This window comes from Choloepus didactylus, chromosome 1, assembly GCF_015220235.1.
Source record: "Choloepus didactylus isolate mChoDid1 chromosome 1, mChoDid1.pri, whole genome shotgun sequence".
Lineage (NCBI taxonomy): Eukaryota > Metazoa > Chordata > Mammalia > Pilosa > Megalonychidae > Choloepus > Choloepus didactylus.
Genome location: NC_051307.1, coordinates 250,100,752 through 250,107,511, shown reverse-complemented (window position 1 = coordinate 250,107,511; position 6,760 = coordinate 250,100,752). Strand labels below are relative to the sequence as shown.

At 47.4% G+C, this 6,760-nt stretch overlaps 1 non-coding gene across 1 annotated transcript; it reads left to right on the top strand.

Moving 5' to 3' along the window:
• Nucleotides 1-5,759: 5,759 nt before the first annotated feature.
• LOC119510449 lies at nt 5,760-5,863 on the top strand. Its single transcript, XR_005211940.1, has one exon. It is a non-coding gene; the product is annotated as a U6 spliceosomal RNA (small nuclear RNA).
• The last annotated feature ends 897 nt before the right edge of the window (nt 5,864-6,760 follow it).

Here is a 6,760-nt window from a genome sequence, read left to right as displayed (position 1 = left end):
TTGTTGGAAACACAAATGAGAAGTGTTCTCAAAATCTCCCTTCTCTTGCAGAAAACTATATTTCTTAGGAAAATATTTTCTTGGATTCCTCAGAGTGATCCCCTTCTTCTGAACTGCACTGTCTTTCCATGTGTCTGGTGATTTTTCTCTGTGTGTTCATCACGACAAAGACAGTGCAATGTTTGTCTAGAGCTAGTAGCTGATCTCCCCATCTGAATCATTCCAACCCAAGGGAAGGGTAAAGGAAGAAAAGGCAGATTTACATGCACTGAAGTTTTACTTTGCTGATTCAGCAGCCTGGGGAGACAGGGAGCAAATCAGGCTGAGATGGTCTCGCAGGGAGCTCTGCCCCTGTGCAGTTTGCTTTCCTAGATCCGGAAGGGCATCGGAGCTTCCTGGGGAAGTGCCCTTTTTCTCTGCTCAGCACTAGCCTTGGGGCACTCCTGGTTGGGGTCTGGCCTCACAGCCATGAGAAGTGTGGGCTGGGGTTGGTGCCACAGTGTGGTTTTGTGAAAGGTGGCATTTCTGTCTGCTGAATCTCTTACTACCCACATGCTCCACCTCCCACACACTGCTTGTCAAAAGCACATTTTTCAGAGGGGTTCTCCGAGCCTTTCCCCATTTACTCCCCAGGTAAGGCATTCCTTACATGGAAGGAAACCACACATTGCCACAGTACAACCTAAAAGAAACTGTTTGAAATATTGGACACAAGACTATCACCCTTTCCCACCTACTCTGTAGAGCTGATTGAGATTTCTCCCTGTTTTAGAATATCTGGACATGTCAGCGTGAAAGTTGCTTAGGAAAAGTTCTCACATTTCACACTCTGCATATATGGCTGCATTTTCTCCCTGGAACAAAAAGAGTCGACTTTCCTTTCCTTTTAAACAAATGGTATGTTAAATGCTGTATAAACCCCATTTTAATTTGGAAGCTGTTCCATGGAATATATTGTCCTATTTAACAATGAGCTCCATTGTCAAATTTCTTCTAAACACAAAGACCAGTAATAGGTTATCAAAACCTGCAAGCGGGTCGGCGTTCTATAGGTTTCTGGCGGGGATGCTTTGCAGATAACGTTTTGTCTAGGAAGCAATCGTGGCTTCATTGTATGATAGGCAAGTTGCCAGGAAACACTAAATCAAGCCGCAATAGAGTCCACAAAGAAAGTCATTCCTGATTTATGATGATAGCTCCAACAGTACGGCTGAACTTTTTACACATCGATATGACCACTGAGTCGTGTTTTACATTATATCAGAGAACAGCTGGATCCAGCATTGCAGCTGGAATGCAAGAGAAGCCCAAATATTTTAACTCCCAAATCTGGGGAAAAACGATTTCTTACTCTCAAAATGGAAGTATTTTGCCTTTCATGAATCTATGGCAGCCTTTGAAAAAGTAGAAAGCAGCCTAAACTGAGGAGGGATATACTGGGGGCAGAGATCATGGAATTGGAGAAGAGGAAGAAAAGGGGAAAAATGGAGATGGATCAACAGCAGGGAGGGGTCCCCAAGGGTCAGATGAGGAGCCTCAGTTATATTTCAGAATTAATCACAGTTTCAAGAGAAGATTTCAGCAGATTTCTAATTCCAGGTGCTGGAGTTGCCTGGAAACCTCTGAAGAACTTTTTTTTTTTTTCCAATATTGTATTCTATTTCATTTTCTTCCATTTTGATCTTCTATTTTTCTTCTATTTTGCTATTTTGCTCCTGAAGTTTTAGGAAGAGCCCAGACCAGCACTTGTCCAATAGGAATGCAACACAAAGCATATGTGTCATTTTAAATCTTCTAGTAGCCACATTTTTTTTTAATGTAAAAAAAAAAGGGTAAAATGAGCTTTGTGATATAATTTATTTAACCTAATAAGTCCAAAATATTATCATTTCAACGTGATCTGGATAAAGTATATTAATGAAATATGTTGCATTATTTTTCTGTACTAAATCTTTGAAATCCTGTGAGTGTTCTGAGGTTATTTCACACTTGCAGCACGTTGTGCCACGTTTCTTGATCTCAATAGCCATGCAGGCTGCCACGTGGGTGAGGACGAGCCCGGACAAGGAAAAACAATCACCCTCTCGGTTCTCGCCCCTTTAGTGTTTCCCCAAACCTGATGCTCCCTCTCGTCTGGAGACCCCAGAACCCACACTCAGAGACATCGCACCAACCTGCTTCTTAATTCCACGAAAGGCCCAGAACCTGGGAAGTCAGTGTCCAAGGGCACCCAGCCTATCTGTGCCCCCTTCTGGACTTCAGGGCAAGGCCATTCTTCTCTCCTTGGCCTCCACTGCCCCTTCAAACCTCTGTCTCACCACCTTCTCTCAACAAACCTTCTCCCTGTTTGCTCCCATATCTCCTCCCCCAGGTTGTGCAGGACGGCAGTGGGGGCCTCTGGAGGGGTTGCGGGGTTCTGTGCTGAGGAAGTGGGGAGGGGTGAGCAGTGACTGCCCTCAGCCCCACAGCACAGAGTCGGAAGACAGCCCGCAGCATCCACAAACAGCAAACTCAAGACCGGAGGGACTCCCCACAAGGATGCACAAACGTCCCCAGAGGGGAGGCAAACTCAGTGGCCGCAGCCCGGGCAGCCTCCGTCTGTGAGTGAGGCTGACCAAGTGCAGGATGAAATGGTGGAAACTGTGGGGACCTGGAAAACACATGCCCCACCCAGGGCAGTTTCATCCATTTTTCAACCCTGTGCAAGCCAAACAAAACAGGAGAGAGCGCTCGAGGCACCAGAGTGTGATTCCCAGCATGGGGACCAGCCCTGGGCACTCCTGTCCCCTTCTGGTCCTGGGGCAGGTCAACAACCACATCCCTGGCCTGACAACCACCCTCCAGAGCTGATGGACCCACATGCACACCTCGGAGGGCTCTAAACTCCATGCAGAAGCAGACCTTCAGCATGTCACAAGGAATCATGTGGCCGCTGTCACCTCTGAGCCCTTGTCAGTGTTTGCCAATGCTGCCAGAATGCAAAACACCAGAGATGGATTGGCTTTCATAAAGGGGGTTTATTTGGTTACACAGTTACAGTCTTGAGGCCATAAAGTGTCCAAGGCAACACATCAGCAATTGGGTACCTTCACTGGAGGATGGCCAATGGTGTCCGGAAAACCTCTGTTAGCTGGGAAGGCACGTGGCTGGCATCTGCTCCAAAGTTCTGGTTTCAAAATGGCTTTCTACCAGGATGGTCCTCTCTAGGCCACTACTCCTCTTCAGAATGTCACTCTCAGTTGCTCTTGGAGCATTTGCTCTCTCTTAGCTTCTCTAGAGCAAGAGTCTGCTTTCAACGGCTGTCTTCAAACTGTCTCTCATCTGCAGCTACTCTCAGCTCCTGTGCATTCTTCAAAGTGTCCCTCTTGGCTGTAGCAAGCTCACTCCTTCTGTCTGAGCTTTTATAGTGCACCAGTAAACTAATCAAGGCCCACGCTGAATGGACGGGGCCACACCTCCATGGAAATTATCCAATGAGAGATCTTGCCCACAGTTGAGTGATCGCATCTCCATGGAAATTTCCAATCAAAAGTCTGCAACCCAGTCAACACCACTAGGTTTCCTGCCCACACAAGACTGTGTCAAAGATAATGGTGTTTTGGGGGACATAATACATCCAAACCAGCACAGATGCTGACTCTCTTCAGGACCCTAAACTACAGGCACACATAGTCCAAGTATGTGCCAGCTTCAATTCCCTGCCAGGAGAGCAGACTCCATGGTGGCAGGTTAGTGTCAGCAAGCCCGAGGCCAGGCTGGACCCCTGCAGAGTTTGGCTGGTCAGCAGGCATTAGTCTCAGTTTTCTGACTTGTGTCCACTCACCCACTGGGACTGAAGCTCCACCCAGAAGTCCAGACAGAACTACAGACACCCTGCCCAGTCCTGATTGGACCCCTTTTGAAGAGGCCAGAATCCCCTGCATCTCCAGCAAGCCACCGGGGTCTTGCTCAGCCCCAAACAGGCCAGGTGTAGCAAGAATATCATTAGCTTCCTATCCTGCCTGCCTTTCCTGGAAACTTCTGCTATATCTCCTTAGAAAATCCCACTGGCCTGGACCCTCCCTGCACCTGCCACACAATTCTCAGCCTCCTCTTCCTCCGCGGCCTGCTCCTGACGTCCCAGGTGGTCCTGCCAAGTTGCATGAGTAATGACCATAAAGCTTCTTAATTAATCCATTCTTTTCATGCCTCTCTTCTTCCTAGAACACAATGAGCTATCATGGGGAGAGCAAGGGCTTTGGAGTTTGAGAAATCCAGTTTTGAATCTTGGCTCCAAGGTTTAGTAGTTTTGTGATCTTAGGCAAGTTGCTTAGCATCGTTGGGCCTCGAGTCTTTCATTGTTACAAATGTAATTAATCCTACTTCATACAGATGTCAGGCTGGTCAGACAAGGCCATGTATGTTAGGCATTTAGCACATAATGCACATTTACCTGGCACTGGCCATTGTTGCAACTAAACCAGCCCTTTACCTGCCTTGCAGCCTCTTAACTCTTCCCTGTCCTCAGTTGCCCTTGGGAGCTTTTTGACCCAATTTGATGCCATTCACAACCTCAACCCCATGGATGGGTGTTCTCCAAAAGTCTTGTAGGAGACCATCCAGCACGGCCCTGCCCCCCCACACACAATTCTCTTGTCATATCCTCTGCACGTAGCTGGGATTCCCTGGGGTCCTTTGCATGTCCCTCCCAATCTTTCCAAGGAGCTCCATCAAATGTCCTGGAGGTCTGCATTAGGGAGGGACATAGGGGCAAATCATAGGAGAGCCAGGCAGAGGCAGGAGGAAATAGTCCAGGTCTCAGAGATTTCCAACACAGCATAAACCAATGTGGGGATGAGAACATGGCTCAGACCTGTCCCAACTGGGGTAGGCATGACATGTTGGGGCCAACAAGCCAAGATAGACTTCAGCTCCACTCAGGGGTCCTCAGAGGATGACAGGAAAAGAAAATCCTCCAGGTGGGCAAGGCCACAAACAATACACTGGGGTGATCATCTTGTGGCTGGGGAAGCAGTGTGAGGTGCTTACACAGACTCAGGGGAGGAGGAAACTGGCTTGGCTGATCAGATAATGGGTAAGTCGAGTGGTGAGCTAAGATGGTACCCCTAACCATCACCCCTCTTAGGGAATTTGTGCCTCCTGCGCCTGCAACCTTAGGCTCTGCCACACCAGAGGCCCTGACTCAACAGGGACGATGAGTGTCAGGGGAGAGGCTTCTCTCTATGTGAACACAATAAACATTCTACCGAACTTGACAATGGGGCACTCACCCAGTTGACAAGCTATCCGTTATCAGTGGAGGTGGTTGAGCCTACCTAATGGATCCAGGGAGGAGGCTGTATAGCATCCTGGTGATTTGCTGGTGATGTCTTGGGGCTTCTATATGCAGTGATGATGGTGAACAGGCAATTGCAGCAACTGCCAGTTGACAAGAGCAAAACAACCAAGAGCTTTGCTGCTTTGGGTAAGGAGGCCAATCCCACCGCTGGGCAGGCAACCAGGCCAGCCCAAGTGCAGGCTCAAGGGGAGCGAAATCTGGAACAGGTGGTGGAGGAGGTAGTCAGTGAGCCCTAAATGTTGCAACAGTGGGGACCGTAGCTTATTTTACTAATACTTATAAATTCAATTTTGTTTGGGATTGCAGCTGATCACTGCCTTGAAGAATAGCTGGTGACAGACTGAACCATATGGCTGGCTTGAGCCAATAAGACTGGTTCAAGGGTGGAGTGCATTAAATTTATTAAAAGAGTAACCACGCAGTACTTGCTTCAGCAGCACATACCCTAAAATTGGAACGATACAGAGATTAGCATGGCCCTTGTGCAAGATTGACACACAAATTTATGAAGCATTCCATATTTACATTTTTGGTAATGGATGGTGGTGAAGGTAGCACAACATTGTGAATGCAATTAACATCGCTGAATATCTGAATATGATCAAAAGGGGAAATATTAGATTGTACATGTGGTAACAGAATAAAAATGTTTTTACAAAGTCCATGGAACTGCATTACACAAGCAGCAGGCCCTAAATTAAACCATGGACTATACTTAATAGCACAATTGTAAAAATGTGCTTTCATCAGTTGTAACAAATGTTCCACACCAATACAAAGTGTGCATAATAGGGCAGTATATGGGAATCCTGTATTTTATGCATGAGTGTTCCATAAACCCACAACTTGTCTAATAAAGGAAAAAAAAAGATATTCTTTCAAGATTGCGACTGTCTCTAAAAACTAAAAAAAAAGAGAGAGAGAGAGTACCCGTGCAGCTCATTCCCAAGAATAGTCATAAAGCTTTTAGACATACTTTTGAACCCACTGTGCAATGTTTTACTTCAAGGGATGAGAGGAACCACGAGAAATTTTGTTGGACTTCCTAAAGGCTGACAACCCAGTTGCGTCCAAGGCCGTGGCTGTGTGAGCCTCACAGTGGGTGACAGTGGGGCCTGAGGGGCCTGGATTCTGGGGGTGCTTGGACAAGGTATCAGGGTGTGTTGAGCCAGCACAGCCTGCATCAGGGGCTGGGGGTGGGAATCTTAAGACTCTTGAGTTCCTATGCTGAGATGGGAAGGGATGATTGGAAAGGAGTGTAGCAGAAATTAGAGAACCTGGGAGGAGAGGCCTGCAGCCTGAGGGCTGGGATTCCACCCAGCTCAGGCAGTTTCCCTCACTTCTGTTTTCACATGTCTTCATAGTCCTGAGAGAGACAATGGGATTGCCCAAGCCTCAAGTAGGCTCCTCTGTCTCAGAGCA